The following is a 17,094-nucleotide window of genomic DNA, read 5'->3' as shown; positions in this document are numbered from 1 at the left end:
GAGCAATTTTACAGGCCAGGGATGGGTGCTGTGTGTGCTCCTAAGCCTCTGACTCCTAAGCCACAATTCTCTTGTGGCCATGGCTCACACAGTGTTGTGGGAGGCAAAATGTTCAGGCAACATCATTTGCAGTAATTATGATACTACACAAGCATAGTGTGCAAACATGAAGGTCACTAAATCTCTTGGGATTTATGGCTTAAAATTTGTACGTTTCATGATTAGCACCATCACTTTTCTCCATACCAAGATAAGCTTTGGGAGCTTGTTCTGGGAATCAGGATAGGCCGGAGTCTAGGGCAACCTGTGGCCCTGGGCAGCTGCAGAATTGAAGCAAGAAGGACTGCAACTCAAGTGTGTGACTTCAAACCACTGAGGCAGAGCCCTGGCATTTCTTGGAAGTGTCTGCCCTCTGCCTGCCTTGCTGCCCTGATGTGGTATGGCTGCCTCCACATTGTCTTTACCCCTCAAGTCTTCAGGCTCTGCTTACGGTCTTCTTGTCTTTTCCATCTTCACCTCTCAGCCTGCTTCTCCCAGCACACCCCCTTTTTCCTTCCTCCAGTCATTTCTTCTGATCATTCCTCCTGTCAGAGAGAAAATGGCAGCTTCTCAGCCTCCTCTTCCTCCTCTGCTCTTTTGCAGACTGCAGTGACTGCTTGCAGTGACTGAGCCACTTCTAGCAGGGCAGTGCTGGTTCCTCTCCTCCTTACTCCCAGAACAATAAGCAAAGGCTGGCATTTTGTTAATCCGGGCATAATTAATCAGCAGCAGTGTTTTTATTTTAATTCATCTGTTTACATAGCATTGAAAAGTTTTAGGAGCTGTGAGCTTTTAAGCATGATTGTAGAAGATAGAGATACAGATATTTTGCCAGGCCATGAAATCCTTTGCAGCAGTAGTAGTTTTTCTAGGGGGCTTAAACAATCTTGGATAGAAATCAGCACAGAAATAGAAGGGTCAGATTGGAGAGGAGAAGGAGGTTGGCTGAGTCTTAGTTGTTCCAGCAGCACAGAACAATGGAAAGGAGCAGAAGCAGGCTATTCTGTACTCAGAAGAGGATTTCTTGCTGTCTACCAGTTCCCAAAGACATGGCAAGGAGGAAAGCCTAAATCTGTAGTTTATTCCTGTGCCTTTGGTATCTGCCTCCAAGGATGCTGGCAGGCAGGATAATTGCAGTAGTGGTTTCTAGAGATGGGAATACAGTGCTTTCTGTGAGAGAAAAGGAAAGATGTCAGGTCCCTTTACAGACTTTCCTTTGAATAAACAAGATGTTTGAATTGTTTCTCAGAGTCACTTAAAAAAAAAGGCATGTGAAAATGTCAGAGAATTTCCTCTTTCCCTTTCCCACCCAAATACAAAATCAAATAAAAGCAAACACATGGGACACAAAGACAAGAGCAGCCCCCTCTGCACGTATTCGCTGTGATACACAGGCTGTTTCCAGATGTATGGATTAGATTTCATCCAACTACTGCTGAAAGCTCAGCCTAACAGTACATATTGACCAAGTTGGGAACTTCTGCAGAAACTAAAGCCCTCAGTGGTCAGGCTCCAGCCTTTGGAAGTGATATTGGTCACTACATTGACTTCATGACCCTTTTGCCATCTCTTCATTCCAATTAGACCATTTTCAAGCCTGCTAAAGTCCCTGGTGTGCAATTAAAAATGATAAATAAATTATGTGGCGTTTTTCTGTCTTTTGCTTGAATATTTTTAAATCAACTGTTGGCATAGTTTAGGGAACATATAGCCCTGTTAGCATGAGCAGTGAAGTACATTCACATGAACACTTCATCAGTGATAAAAACCAATTGCATCATGTTAAACAACCTCACAAACAGTTTGGGATTTTCATGCATCATGTGGATGAATATCCCACAAAACTGCTTTTACTAATTGAATATTTGTGTGTGTGGTTGGACCCTGGATGGGAATTTCTCAGACATAAGTCTGCCTTCAGTAATAGTGAGTATATGGGTAAAAGGGATCACATGTACAGACCTGATTCCTGAGGCCGTAATTATTACTGCCTAACTTGGTGCTTAGTATTTTTGGTCCTGATTGCAATCCTGGTGGTTAGGATTGTCCTGCAATCCAGGAGACCTAAATATCTGAATCCCAGAGGGACCAGAGTTATCCTTTGTCCCTCATTTCTTGCTGGAGTACTCTGGCAGGAAACTACATGATGCGTTTCCCTCCACCATGAATACTCATAATGGGCTGAATATTAAAAATTATTACACAAATTATTCTGTACTGCAGTACTTTTTATCAGTTGCTGCATAAAAGCATTTAGTCAGTCCCTGATTCAATATGTATGAAAGAAACAGACACTCAGCACTTCCATTTCCAGCAGTTGGGGCAGGTTTAACCACACAGAAGGTGGCTTTAAAGCCCATTTTGCTGGTATCCACCTTAGGACAGTTAATGCATGGACTCACAGATGGGGGGAGATGCCCAGTGGGTTCCTGCCTGGCCAGCCTTGCCCTGAATTGGCTGCAGAGTGAGGATGCTCACACCTGCATGGCTCAGCACATGGCCATGGGAACAGGAGCACCCTGCTGCCTTGGCTGGTGGGGACTGACCTGCCAGTAGGGATTGGGCAACCCTGGGTCAATGGTTACAGAGATTTCTGAGGATTCTTCACACTATAGGCTGTTATTCAGGGGAAAAATAAAACAACACACCCTCACACCAACCCCCCCAAAAAATTTTAAAATTGTCTTCATCATCAAATCTAGGTTAATTCTGGAGCCACCTCTGAATCTGGCAAAACCCACACTGATCTCAACTACTTTGACATAAATGCTGAGAATTTTATGTTCTTTGAGCACCCCAAAGGGTTGAAAATATTCCTGAGAGATTATTAGGCTCTCAGCTACTGCTCCAATTCACAGAAATTAAACCTTCCATCATCTGGTTTTTATATTTGGAAAATGTCAGCTATACTTCCTATCACATATATTGTTGCTTCAATGCACTGAGCCTTCTGTGAATTTCAAAACACATAACTCAGCTCTCAAGCATTTCTTTTGTAAATATTGATAATGGTTTCAAGTTCTTTATTAAATAACTTTTTAATGAGTTTGAGGACAAAGAACTATTTTTTCACAGTCTCACAAAGATAAGAATCATAACATATCTTTCTGTACCATGGAACACATGGTTCTCAATACCCCATTGTAAAGCATAGGCTTTCCTCACTTTAAAAAAGTTTACTTAAACAAAAAAAGCCCCACAATTATGAGAAATAAAACCTAAGCAGGTCATGCTAAAAGGTCCAAAATTGCATGCAAATGCTATGTGACAGCTTTGCAGGAAAAGTGTGTGCTGACATTGGAGCAGCCTTAGAAAGCTCCATTTAGTCCAACAGCAAGAAGAGCTACAAAATGCCACCATCACTGCTTTATAAGTTCAATGTATGGACCTCTCCTTGCTCAGCATTATTTATTGCCTGTGCTTTTGCCAGAAAGGATCCCTGTGCATATGCTTAAGATCGAAGACAATAAAACATTATGATGAGGTTCACCGGGGGAGTTTTCCAGGGGGAGGTTTTTTATCAGTTTACAGGCATGGTCAAAGTCCTGCAGGAGAGCTCCTCTTTGGAGCTGGCTGTAAACAACTTACATGGGAAGGTAATAGGAAGCCTTTAGGATGCCTTGGAAAATATTAAGTTATAGAAGTTCTGACCTCGGTCTTCTAGACCTGGCCCAGAGGACTGATGTTTACTAGCAACTATGCAGCTCTCTAGGAAACTGCACACTGTCAGTGAAAGAAGGGTTATTTTTTGTAATATATTTAAATTAAAAGTTGGACTGGGTAGCAGTATACTCAATCAAGTATGTTGTACAACTAATTTTCTCTATAAAAAGCCAAATGTTTACCTTTGAACTTAAAAATGTTGCCTTCAGGCAAATCGTGTTCCAGCCAGCTGTAGTTTAAATGCCTGGTGCAGATTCTGTAGCTTGCTTCTTCATTCAACACTGAAAATCATTCATGTTTGCTAAGTGGAATTAAAAGCCAGCTAGGAACAGATTACTGGTCCCCTGATATTAGCCTTTCTTCTCACACATTCCCTTAAAGACTTTTGGGTCTAATAATAACATTTTCCTGTGCTGCTCCTATTGACAGCTTGAAACCTTAATGACGATCCACTTCAAATGTAAATACCTGGTTTTACTTGCATGTTTATTCGAGGGAATTTGTATTGAATCACTTGGCTGTGACTGAAAACAGAGGTCAAGAGACAAACAAGAAAGTTTAGGTGATTTTAGGTGCTGTTTTAGGCCCAGCCCATGGCTGGACATGCTGTCAAAGTCCCGCTTTCCCAGCAGGCTAAGAGAAATATCTCAGGGTCTCCAGTCTCCCCCTGATCAATTGTTCTTCTTAAAAACAAAGACACACATTGGCACTGGTGACTGGGGGGGTTTTGGGTTTATTTCTTTTTTTTACTGCAGCCAGGATGACTACAAAGCCACAGGATATCTATATTGAACATGAAACCGAACAATAAGGCCTGGGAGAGGAGCTGTTGTTGATTACCAGCTAGCAGGTTCTTATTTGCATCTATTATTTTAATGATGTTGAGATGTGCCTTAAGTGTTTAGGATGTGTTAGGGCACCAAGAGCATTCCAAGGGTATCTTTCCAGCCGTTTCCAGTTAAGAAGTCTGTATTACTGAGTTGAGAATCAGAAGAACCATTCAATCTTCCATCTTTGTCATTGTGCCAACACACAGGAAATGACCTCTTCCTAAAAGCTGAGCACCTGCAACTCTCATTAAGATTGGTCCAATGTCACCCATTGCTTTTCAGACTCCAAAAAGGGCCTCTTACAATCTACCTGTTTCAAATTCCCTGAGGATTTATTGGCTCAGAACATAGATTACTTGTCTTGGTATCAGGGATTTCCTTTCTTTTGAACAGGAACATAAAAACACAAAGAAAGCCTAAACTCAAGTAACGTGAAAATATTGTGTTTGATTCCAACCCATATATTCAAAGTTACAGATGAATGCCTGACTTTAACTTGAAATGTGATGCCTTGAGTCTGAACATGACCTTGCTACATATAAAACGTTTGGAAGCCTTTGAAAAAACGGAAATATTCTTGGCTTTGGTTGCACTCTTATTATTGTGCTTTCTTTAATGTCTTTATAGTTGACTCAATAGATCTTTAGGTATATCAAGCTCGGGTAGCAAGTTTCAGGACTCTTGAAATCTGTGTTGTTCCTGGTTGTAATGGCAGCACACAGTCGTGCCTGTTGCGCACTTTACACACCTTGTGTCTTTGGGTGAGAGCGTCCCCACACATAAATGGTATAGTCCAAAAGCTTGATCCAAATCTTCCTGAAATGCACAGCATGGAAGTTTATTTCACTGATATGCAGGACTAAAACTTTGAAACATTGAGCTCTCCTTTCTTAAGAAGTGAGCAGTAAATTAAAGGCACCTGCAACTTTACACTGACCTGAAATTGCCCTACTTTTGCCCTTTTAAATTCAGACAAAGCAATAAAATTTAATGTGTACATGCACTTGCTGCATTAAAATTAATGGTTTCATTTCCAGACTGATTACTGACCATGAGCTTAAATGAAATTAGTTCTCCTAAAAGATGACTAAGTACCCTTAGCAGTGAATACTGGTTTTTAGACATTGTTAAAATGTACCATAGAGGGCAATGAAAATTTCATGTTTAACATGCTCTAATGCCTTAGTGATCTCAGGGTTTTTTGATAGGTTCTGACAAGAAATAATCTCTGAGCTCCATTCAACAGCTCACTCAAGTCAGAGTTAAAAGGGAAAATACATCAGTCATCTTGAAAGGTTTAAATGTAATCCCTTCTAATGAATAATTTTTTTTCCATTGCTGTATGCTCACTTATAATCCTATCAGAAGTCTTCTGTAAGAACACCTGAGCAACTTCATACGTGGCTTCTTTTAAAGAAGATATTGTACATTCATCAGGCATGCTTAGCAATGTTCTCCCAGGAGTGACCTTTGTATTATGAGAGGAAAACTTTAAGCACATAATTAATCAGCAGTCAGAGGTAGCTGAATGTGAATGGACACAAAGAGCTTGCAATCAGAACAAATTAACAGGCAGTGCAGTGTTTGCAGTGCCTGACACTCACAGTTCCATTCAGGCAGATGCTGTGTGACTCCAGGAAGGATACAGTCCCTATCCCACAAGTATTGGAAGGAAACCCTTCACAATCTGTGATCTTCCAGGACTTTAAGCAACCCAAAAGCTGACATTTTTACCTGTACAAAGACTGATCAATGGTTCACTCTTCAATTCAGTTGGCTTGAAAGGCATTGAATAACTCCAAGGCTGGAGTATGAATCAAGAGGAATTACTGTGTTCTCAGACAATAGATGGGAAATGGTGTCTGAACTAGGAGATGACTGGAAAACATGGTTGGACTGTGATTTCACTGGGACTTCAAAAGCTCTGAAGCCAAGGCTGGTTCCACTGAAGCTTGTGTGCTCTCACAAGTCCTATTCAAAATCTGGCAAAGTATTATCTCCACAGCTGGTCATGGTGGGCAGCTGAAGGCTGATGGCAATGTTTTTTTGTGGAGCCTGTTGCACTTGCAGCACTTTCTACTACAGTAATCTTTGCTCAGTGTTGCAGTCATTACATGTGCTTTTAACAGAGGAGCAAAGTTGCAAAGTGTGAGTTGTATATCCAGCTTTGGAGACAAATGAGAATACAGGGGCTCTCTGTGAGTATCTTCTGCCTACCTTGTTGACAGGCTTACATGCAGGCTACATACTTAGTAATCAACATCCAGCAGCTTTTGCAAGTTTAACTATCAACATCTGGAAAGTTGGCAGAACCACGCTTGGGATTTGGATTACAGTTTTTTTTCACAAGGTGTGCAATTGTCCTGGCAAATAAAGCCCTTAAGCCCCATAAGGAGCTTTAGAGTATGCAATTACTTTAAAGGAAGACCATTTAAAGGACACTGAAAGCCTCACAAAGTTTTATAGATTTTGTGGCAAGACCTTCTGACTCTTAACTGCCAAAGTCAATCCAATGATAACCATTTGTCTTCTGAGGGGAAAAATGCCCTGATTTCTAATCCTGCACACAGTTCAGCAGCTGGGGATCTATGGGTGGGATAGTACAGGTATTTCTTTAGTTCTTTCTATTAGGTACCTGTCAGGGAAAAAAAGAGTTGTGTAGGTAACCCAGCATTCCCCTTTTCTCCCTGAATATGAGCTCTGTAGGGCTGCCAGAAATATCTTTATGTTATATTGCAACAATGGACCAAAGGACATATACCTGAATCTAATCACCATATGTGAGAAAGGCAGCCTGGTGTCTAGGAACTAGAAGGAAGGAGCCCTTTTGTAAGATGTTTTCTCATGGAAAAGATTTTTAACAATGCTGTTGAGCAGCTAATGTCACATTTACTTTCCCGGTTTTGTTTTAACACAGACTATCTTATGTAAAAGGAGACTCCAACACACTCACCTGGCACTTCTTGCCTGAGGCAGTGAATGTAGAAATTTCATCTACCAGTTGCACCAAACCACAGCACGTTTTTCTAAGCTTAGCTTGCTATTGTCTCTCAGGCTGCAGAATAACTCAGGGCAATGGAACAGTTACTGGCACTGTAAATGTTTTCAGACACTGAAGCTAGTAATATGCAACCTTATTTGAATTAAATTACCTCTTTAAGAGAGTCTGAAACCGGATGACTTCATATAATTCATTACGTTTAAGAAGGCAGTTTAGTGTGGCAAGTTAAAACCCATTAAATTGCTCTGTAGTTTTCTTGGCTGTGGTTGTTTTGCTTAAGTGAAAGTAATTAAACATAAATATTTACTAATATCCCAGGCTGTGAAACTCTATAGCAAGAGGAACAAGGAGAACCAACCCAGTGCTGGCTTCCTGCACTAATACCCCACACCGGCTGAAACATTCTTGCTGGCTTTTGCACAAACAGGCCTGGCTGATGTGGAGCTCTGATGGGGAAATGGAAGCTGAGCAGTTGAATCCATTTAAACGAGAGGAGGAAAGCACTACTCAGATATAATCTCTTTTTATATGTAGGATTCATGAAATGAGCAGTAAGACAGCACAAGTAAATTGGCATTTTCCCTGCTGATCCTGGACAAAGACCTGCTCCAAAAATCTTCTGTTAATGGAAAAACTCCACCAAGTTGCACCAAGGCAGCATATTTGTAAGCTCTGTGAATGAGCACAGGTGAGCTCACAGAGGCAGAGATTCCTTCCCCTGCCTCAGCCACCCCACCTCACTGCTGCTCTCCCCACCAGCATGAGCATTGCTGGGGCCATACAGAGAACCAACACTGGCAAATACCAACCAGGGCTGCTGGGCCCAGCTTAGCCTAAAGTTTCTGCAAGTCAAAAGCTCCTTTTTGCTAGGTTACTGTAAAGCTGGTGAAATGACAGACTAGTAGAAGCAGAAAACTCTTGTTAGTCTGGATAATACAAACTCCCAATGTGTGTGCTCCCGGGGGATCTGTCAGGACACCAGCAAATGGGTCCAGACTGGCCCAGTGTGCCCTGTGAACATCTCAGGGTTAATACTCCATCTGAGAGCTCTTCAGATCTGATTTTTCAGAGACAGGCAGAGAGGATTTAGCCTTGAAACAGCACCCTGTACTCTCTCTTTATACCCCATCTGAAACCAGAGGCCTCTTGCAACTTTTTAGAACTTCAAGCTAATGCAATTAAGCAGGCTTAAATTACATCTATTGCTTATTGAAAGTTGATCTATGGACAGATTTTTGACCTTTCTGCACAGACTGGGTCCACTTTGTGCTTATGTAATGACCTCTTTTCACCAGCATCTGATAAAAGAATTCTCATAAAGGACCCAAGACCTCCTGCACTGTCAGAAAAGTATGGACCCGCTTTAGCTTGAGGAAGACATCAATTGCTGACCCAGGGGCACGACTACCATAGTGAGGTACCATACACTGGGAAAAAGAGCAGCAAACCCCTAAAGTGGGTGGTGATTAGGGTCAGCCTTATACTCCATCCTCCACCCTCTCTGTCTGTGCTGCTTTCTCTCACATACACATGCTGGGATGCGAGAGCAGTCAGTGCCTCACAGCACTGGGCCAGCACAGCCTCTGCAGGACAGGGGAGACAGGAGGCCTTCCCAGCCCTGAGGGTGGGTAATGGCCCCTCTGGCCAACACACCATTTCCATCACACAATTTGTGCTGAGACATCCCAGGGTCACAGTGACACCCATTAACTAAGGGCCAGTCAAGCAACGTTATTGAAAATACCATGGAGCCTTAAACCCAACAGCTCAGCTGAAATAGGTGTCAGGCAGAAGAAAGCTTGAATTACATGACTGGAGAGGTTTATCAGCACACTCTTAGACTGAGAATTTACCCAGAGATCTTGTTGCTTCATGTTTAACACTGAGCATATGGCTGTGCCTTTTAGGGTGAGTGAGGAAGATGGAGTGGTTGCATTCATGTTTGCCATCCCCAACCACCCAGAAGGGGCTGTGGAAGGTTTTCTTGGCAGGGTGCTCAGGCTGTTCCTCTTCTCGGGCAGAGAAGAGGATTAGACCAAGGATTATTAATTTGTGGAGTGATGTTTTTGTGTCCTGTGAGTAACAGCCCTGTAAACTCTCTCCCCTGCCCAGCAAGCAGATGTCCCATGAAGAGTGATGCAGCACTCTCACTCCTCCCTGCTGACCTCTCAGAAGGCACACTATGAGGGCTCAGGTCACCCCAGAACCAGCGTTTCTTTACATCCCCTGCCAAGCAGGGTAGCAGCTCACACAAAGCATGCTCTTAAGGCACATGATGTATTTCAGTCATGCTTAAGTCCAAAACCTTCTGCCAAGAACAAGCTTGTTAAAAGCTGCTTTAGTCAAAAAGATGGAATACTAAGCTGCCTGCCTTTACCAGACAATTGCTCATAGGAGCTGAAATTCAGACATTTTCCTTTAGAATAAGCTGGCTGGATCATTTCAGTCTTTTGGGGGTATAAAGCGCAAAGAAACTGCCAAAACAATTTTAAAAAATGAGTTCTATACGTGGCTGGGAAGCAATCTGCATGTTCTGCTGGAAGAGGCTGCCCCACACATGCCGGGTGCCTGCAGATCCAAGCCATCCTCCTCCTCCTTGTGCTGGAGTGCTGTGCCCTTGGCTGCTGATGGGCAGAGCCCCATTTAACACAGGGCTCCTGGGCTCCTTGGCAGCACTGGAGCAGTGGGCTGGGTTTTCTGCCAATAAGGGCCAGTGGTAAAAGGGAATAGCTCACATTTGCTAAGGATGTTGGGTATATAGGAAGAAAATCAGTTTGAACTGTATTTAGCAAAAATCAGTTTGAACTGTATTTAGATGTTGGGTATATAGGAAGAAAATCTGTTTGAACTTATTTAAGTGTATAAGCCCCAAGCCCTTACCTAATTTATAAATCAGGCAGCCAGAGCATCCTCCAGCCGTATTACCCAGGCTGAATTTTTGTCAGATTTTTGTCACCAAATCAGTAGCATTTGCTCAAACGGAAACATGCAAGTTTGACATGCAAGTCAAACTGCAAAAATAATTCAGGTCCAAAGTCATAGTTCAGTAGATAGCATGTTTCTATCCAAGTAAATACAACTAAATAAATATCAAGAGCAGGCTTAGTGCTTTTATTTGAAATCTGGAAGACAGCTTTCAACAGTCTGAGAACACAGTCTTCTCCTTTTAGCCTTTGGCACACAAAGGACCCCTGGAGTCCCAGCCCTGCTAAGTTCACCACTAAACCATGGCCCTAAGTGCAGCATCTACACATCTTTTACATCCCTCCAGAGATGGTGACTCCACCACTTCCCTGGGCAGGCTGTTCCAATCACTGAATTTTGGTAAATAAAATTTCCATTTGGTAAAGAAAATTTCCCTAACATCCAGCTTAAACCTCTGTGGCACAACTTGAGGCCTTTTCCTCTTGTTCTATCACTTGTTACTCAGGAGAGAAGTCTGACCCCAGCTCACCTCAGTAAGGTGTGGGATTGCTGAGCCAGATCTGGCTGGCAGTGTGCTGGTGGCCCTGGGAGCATTGCCATGGCAGTGCTGGATAGAACAGAGATAAAATCTCTGCTAGGTCTGGGAAAGCATTAATGATTTTATGTCCCAGGCAAATCTGGTTCCCAGTGCAGCCTAACAGAGAGTGATCTGCTTTTTTTTGCTGATTTTCTTATCCAAAGGGTCTAACAAACCCTCAGTAGGTGTTGTAGCAAATCTGATGCCAGCAAATGTGATAATTTCTGTACCTTCAGGGATTCTTCTATAAATTTATCCTTTTACTCTAATTGCTGTGGGTATTTCAGTCCACAGTGTAATTCAACCGAGCAAATCAAGGAGAAGGCTGAAGAGGATAAAAGTTTCTTTCCATTGCATTTAATTGGGAGTTTCCCCACAACCTGTGTGGCAGTAATAGGCTTAGAGTCTTATTTGTACAGTAATGCTTGATTTACTTGTTTCTCCTCTTCTTCCTTTCTCTTCCCATGGTGGCACATTATTGTTTCAAACCACTGATCTTTGCTGTGGTCTCTTGTTTCCCACAACTTGCATTGCTGGGATGTTTACTTCCTGGATTTAATTCTAATTTAGCTACTACACTAATCCTTAAATAAATCTTTTTCAGTTCAACTCTTTCCCTTAGCCCTATACACCAATGTTTACACTAATTTAAATAGGCAGGATATTAGATTAAAGTTAATTGAGGGAGTCAACACACTAATCCAGTTTCTACAGGTTTGCACCCCTGAAGAAAATATTAAGAGCAGCCATATAAATTTCAATTCCTCATACAGTGAAGGAGAATATATTTAGAGGGTAACCCACTATTTGGTTTTAGAAACCCAAATCTTTTGTATCATAAGTTTTGTCAAGTAATCAAACATAATGTAAGACAACACAGGCAGTTGTGTAAGCTGAATCCTCTTGCTTTCCCATTCCAAGACTCAGGAAAGCTGTCTGAACATAGCTGGAGAAACTACAGGTTTCCATGAGAGCGAAACACAAGATATTATCCAAGTTTCACAATCCATACAGTACTTCCAAACAGTACAACTACAATTAAAAAAATCATTCTCAACAACTTGAGTTAAATGCTGTGAATGTCATGGTTTTTAAAGAGACAAGGCTGAATTTTTAAACCAGCTAATCTAGTAGTTTGATTTCTAGCTCCCAAGTTATTAGACTGTTGGTGTAAATTTTCACCTATGATCATACACACAATTTAAAGTGTATAAGTATTTTTCTAAAAGCTGATACAGTGATACCTAAGCAATAGAAACATAATCAGATTAATACAGGAAAAAAACAAAACAGCAACACTACCACCCAAACATTTTAAAAAATTATGTTCCACAGATGTTTTTTTCTGCAGATTATATGTGCTCTGTGTGGGCTGCACGTTGTAGCTATTTTCTTGCATTGTGAGGACACAGAAAGCTATGATGGGAACATGGATGCTGGTGGGTATTTTTTTATGATGTAACACTGGCATTGAAATAGTAGATTCCAGTAATAATTTCATTATGTTCCGTATTGCACGGGTGCATAAGAATAACTGCAGCTGTGTATTTAATTTCTGTTTTCAAGAGTTACAAAGAAACTTAGCAATGGAGAGGGAACAGAACTACACATAAAGTACAAAACAATACCTGTGAAATGTCTCCTGTTGAAAAAAATGAAAATCCACTTTTGACTAGGACAACCTGGAGTTTCCAGAGCTGAAAGCCGCATGGAGTCACACCCCTCTCCTTTCCAACTGCTACCACCTACCTTTCTTTTATGTCTCCCTGCAATGAGTTAGATGCTGACTTAATTAATAATGTGACTCAGGGTGAAAGTCAGCAGTCAATGTCAGGAAATCAAATTCTGAACTCCTACCAATTGCTTGTCCATAGGCCAGGAACATATTTATGTAATAAATCCACTCACTGTACTACGTCGAATGCTGTTAAAGCCCAAATGCTCTGGGGCAGGAGTTGTAGCCTTTCCCTGCCAGGTAGGTGTTTACGAGCCTGGTAGCACCAGAAGCGTTTCTGGAGCCCACAAACATAATTTAGCTGCAGTAATGTGAAATTACTGAGCCTGTCTCGTGCCGACATGTGTTACACGCAATTGTAAAAAAGAAAAAAACTTTAACAGCTTAGCCACAAAGGAATGTTTATATCTGATTACACTAACTGCTAATTTAATGGTAGTTAATCAGTGGCATGTAATACAAGCCGAGCAGCCCAATGGATTTATTGATGAATGGCATTTAAAGTTGTTGCTGGAAAAGCAGTGCAGCAGTTGGATTTCACAGGCAAGCACAGAGCCCCATCGAGCAGCAGCGCCTCTGCTAAAGGCAAAGTTCTGCTGCAAACCCTGAGCTACCCCAAACTTCCCTGAACAGCAGGGCAGCAAGGGAGCTCAGGCCCATTCCTGCACAGCACAGAGAAGATCCCCCGGGGTCATTATCACTAAGTGCCACACTGTTGAGATGAGCTCTGAATTTCAAGGAAAAGCAGGAACCCCTACAAGCCTGTGTGCTGCTCCTGCCTACCTTCCACCAGTGGAACAAATGTTACCTGGGCTACAATTTGAAGCTTAAAGACAGGGTGGGATTTTTATTCTGTGCTCCCCGTGGCTATAGGGTCTGTACGCTACAAGGGGCACATCTCTTCCCCACTGATGGCACAGGGGCTGAGAGATGGAGGCAGCCCTAGTGCAGATGCAGCATTGGCAGCTAAACAACAGCATCACCTCCCTGCCTATCCCTGGGCTGATGGGGTTCAGTTAGGGGCATGGTAAGGAATGGTACAGCTGCTTTAACTCCTCTGGCAAGATTAGCCTGGATGCACAGTCTTCAGCCCTCCAAACCTGACCCCACAGCTGCCACATACCATGGAGCTCGTTTTCCCTAGTATGAAATAGGAGCAAAGGGAGTCAGTGAAGCAGTGCAGGAAGCAGATTCTCATGGAGTGTATCTATGCCCAAGATTAAAATGCAGAGAAAAACTTTTAAAGACCAGACTGAACCCTTTACTCACCGAGGCTTCTTGGAGAGGCTGCTGCTCCCTGTTCTCCCCAGAGTGCTGCAGCAGCCAGATATCCATTCTCAGCCTCCTGACCCTTTGGCCAGCTGAAATCATCATGAATTTTTACTCCTGACTTGGTTGGGATGAGGCCAGCTGCCAAGCAAAAAGCATCTGTAAAGGAATAAAAAGCTGGAAATTATGTCAGTTATTTATTAATGGGAGGCAGTTTACTGAATGCTGCCAAAATTTAAGAGCTTCTGTTTCTTTGCAAGCTTCAGTTCCCTCTTGTGCAACTGTCAGGAATATGTCCAACAATGCCTATTTCATGAGCAACCTCTTTTTATCATTTAACTGGAAGATTTCAAAGACACAAGATGGTGAATTTTCAGACTATTAGCAATAGCCACATGAATAATTGATAAAGAAAAACTATTTTACTTGGAGAAATCTGCCAAATAAGGTGCCTTTAAATCCAGCACTGTAGTGACAGGGCATTGAAGAAGGGCGCACTTGAAAGATAAAACCTCATCACAACCTTGATATTGTATTAAATTCATCCTGATGATATTACTGCAGGAAAAGCAGAAAAACCATCATGGCAATAATTTCTTGTTCAGAATTAGGTGCAAGCCAGCCCTGAGAGGAGACAGTCCATTAAATCATCTCCCAGCTCCAGGGGAGGCATGGGGAGCCCCAACAGACTCCCAGTTCCTGATGGAAATAGGGGGTGATGCCAAAACAGTTTCACCCTCCTGGAGTTATTCATTTATTTATTAATAAAATCTGCCATTAACACTATAACTCCTGGAGATTATGCATGCATCCTCACACAACCCAGTTGCTGCTACCCTCCTTGGCAGCCCTGGTGAGGCTGGTGCACTTGGAAAGGACTGGGAGAGGTGGAATGAAAGTCCTCTTCCTTCTTAGGCGCTGAGAAGCCAGATACCTAATCCATCTACACATCCAGGCTTCCTCTGTAATCAATAGCCCCCAGATGAGGTGGGATGAGACCCTTGTCAGGTGCTTTCTGATCATTTCTGGATCTGGTTGGAAGAATCACCCACAGGAAATTCTCTTCACCAGCTGTTCAGGGCCCAGAGCTGAATAGCAGGAGGTGAAACCATTCCCCTCTGGGTGGGTATCACTCAACCTTGTGCCCTTTCTCATTGTGTTCTTCCTGAGGGCCACAACTGGGAATGCACACAGGCAGCCACAGGCCCCAAATCAAAAGAAAGTCAAATTGCATTTGGAGTTAGATGTCAAATGAGAACAAAACTGCTGAAGTATGCAAAAAAAAAAAAAAATCAAGCTTGCATTTCCCAGAAATAAGGAGATATTTCTCATCTTCCAGGATCCACACATATTCAACACAGAATTAAGGTCCCCAGCAGCATCTGGACAGTCAGCACCTCTCTTTAAACGTTTACTGGGACCAGCAAGATAAGCAAGTTAAGGATGGGCTTTCCCCCTTGTCTTGTCTCCAGCAGGGAAGACAAGGGAAGACTTTTTACTGGGAAAGTGCAGAAACAGAGGAGGAATGCCATGGTGGTCTGTGGGGAGATGGGGCTCCAGAAAGAGAAACACTGAATAATTTAGTTTGGAAAAGACCTTTAAGATCCTCAAGCTCAACATCCTTCACTTAGTGTGAATCCCATAGGGATGGACTCTGGCAGCTCAAATCAGTGGAGCACTGCTGAAAGCAGCAGGACAGAAACCTCCCTTGTCCCACAGCCTGACAGGGTCCCACTGATCCGTAGCCAAGAAGCTTCTTAGCAGCACTGCAAATGTTTATCAATCACATGAAGGGTACAAACAGCATTACTCACCCAGGGCAGGAGAACCCAGCTCTGCACATAGCTCTGTCAGGGCAGCCCATGAAGTCATCCAGAAGAGAAACATTCCAATTAAACACAGGAGGCTTTGCTTGTGTGGAGCTGGAGCCAGCTGCACTGTGAGCTAAGTGCAAACCTGTGTATGCAACTGCACCAAGTGCCCACAAATGTGAGTTCTGTCACCCTGTACACAAACATCAGCTGGGACTCTTCACTTTCTTCTTGGCCATTCTTGTTGTGCTGATCTTGTTCTCAGCGCTGCACATTTTTGAAGAAAACACTAAATAGTGATGGTGCTGGTCACTTCTGAGGCAAGGGACAGTCCACACACAGGAGGGTTTGTTGCTTGCTGATTTCCAGAGCCAAATTTTTTATTTCTTTCCAGCTCTGCACATAGAAAAAGCAGCAGTGCTAGACACAGAGTGTGCTGTGGAATTTGTTGCTGGTTGGGTATAAACAGCCTGTCCTGTGTATTGACCTAATGTAAACAGCCAGTAGCCTGTATAAACAACCAGCAGTTGAGCTCAGGCTAAATGAAACCCCAAAGTATGTTTGAGCAGCAAGAAATCAAATGTCAATACATATATTCCTAACTTGCAAGCTGTTGCTTTCTGCTTGCCAGAGAGAATGATCTTTTTTGAAAATTTCTTGGAAGTCTGGCATTGTGTTGTTTGTTTCTCCATAAAACAGGGTTGAGAGGGGGATGTTGCTGCCATCCCACAGTTCTGTGCCCGTGGCTGAGCTTCTCCCAAAATGGGACTGCCAGGGAATGAAGGAACACAGCAGCACCAAAGGAGCCTCCGAGGAAGCAGATTCAACACCAAAATCCCACCAGAAATTTTGCAAGTTTCAAAACTTCCCATTAGAAAAAAATAAGACAAAATTATTTGCTAGATCAAAGCAAATATGAGTATCCATATAGTCATCTTGAAGAATAACACTGCCCTGAAAAGTTGTCTTGTTTCTTACAAAACTCCTCTTTCTTCAGGGTAGAAGTTTATCAGAAAGCAGCATCCATTCCAGAATTATGCTCCTCCTTCTCTTTTTTACCTCATTTGAGAGGCAGATTTCTTTGAAAATTCCAACCATTCTTACAGAAATGTATGAAATACTCTTTAAAATTCAGTTCAGAGATTAAGTTTAACCTTTAATGTAGATTTGACCACATGAATATTGTGCTGCTTTTTTGAGAGGGAAATATTGGACTGAGCTAAAATTAAATAGACATGGTGCAA

This window comes from Ammospiza nelsoni, chromosome 3 (assembly GCF_027579445.1).
Source record: "Ammospiza nelsoni isolate bAmmNel1 chromosome 3, bAmmNel1.pri, whole genome shotgun sequence".
Classification (NCBI taxonomy): Eukaryota; Metazoa; Chordata; class Aves; order Passeriformes; family Passerellidae; genus Ammospiza; species Ammospiza nelsoni.
Note: the sequence above shows the minus strand (reverse complement) of the source record.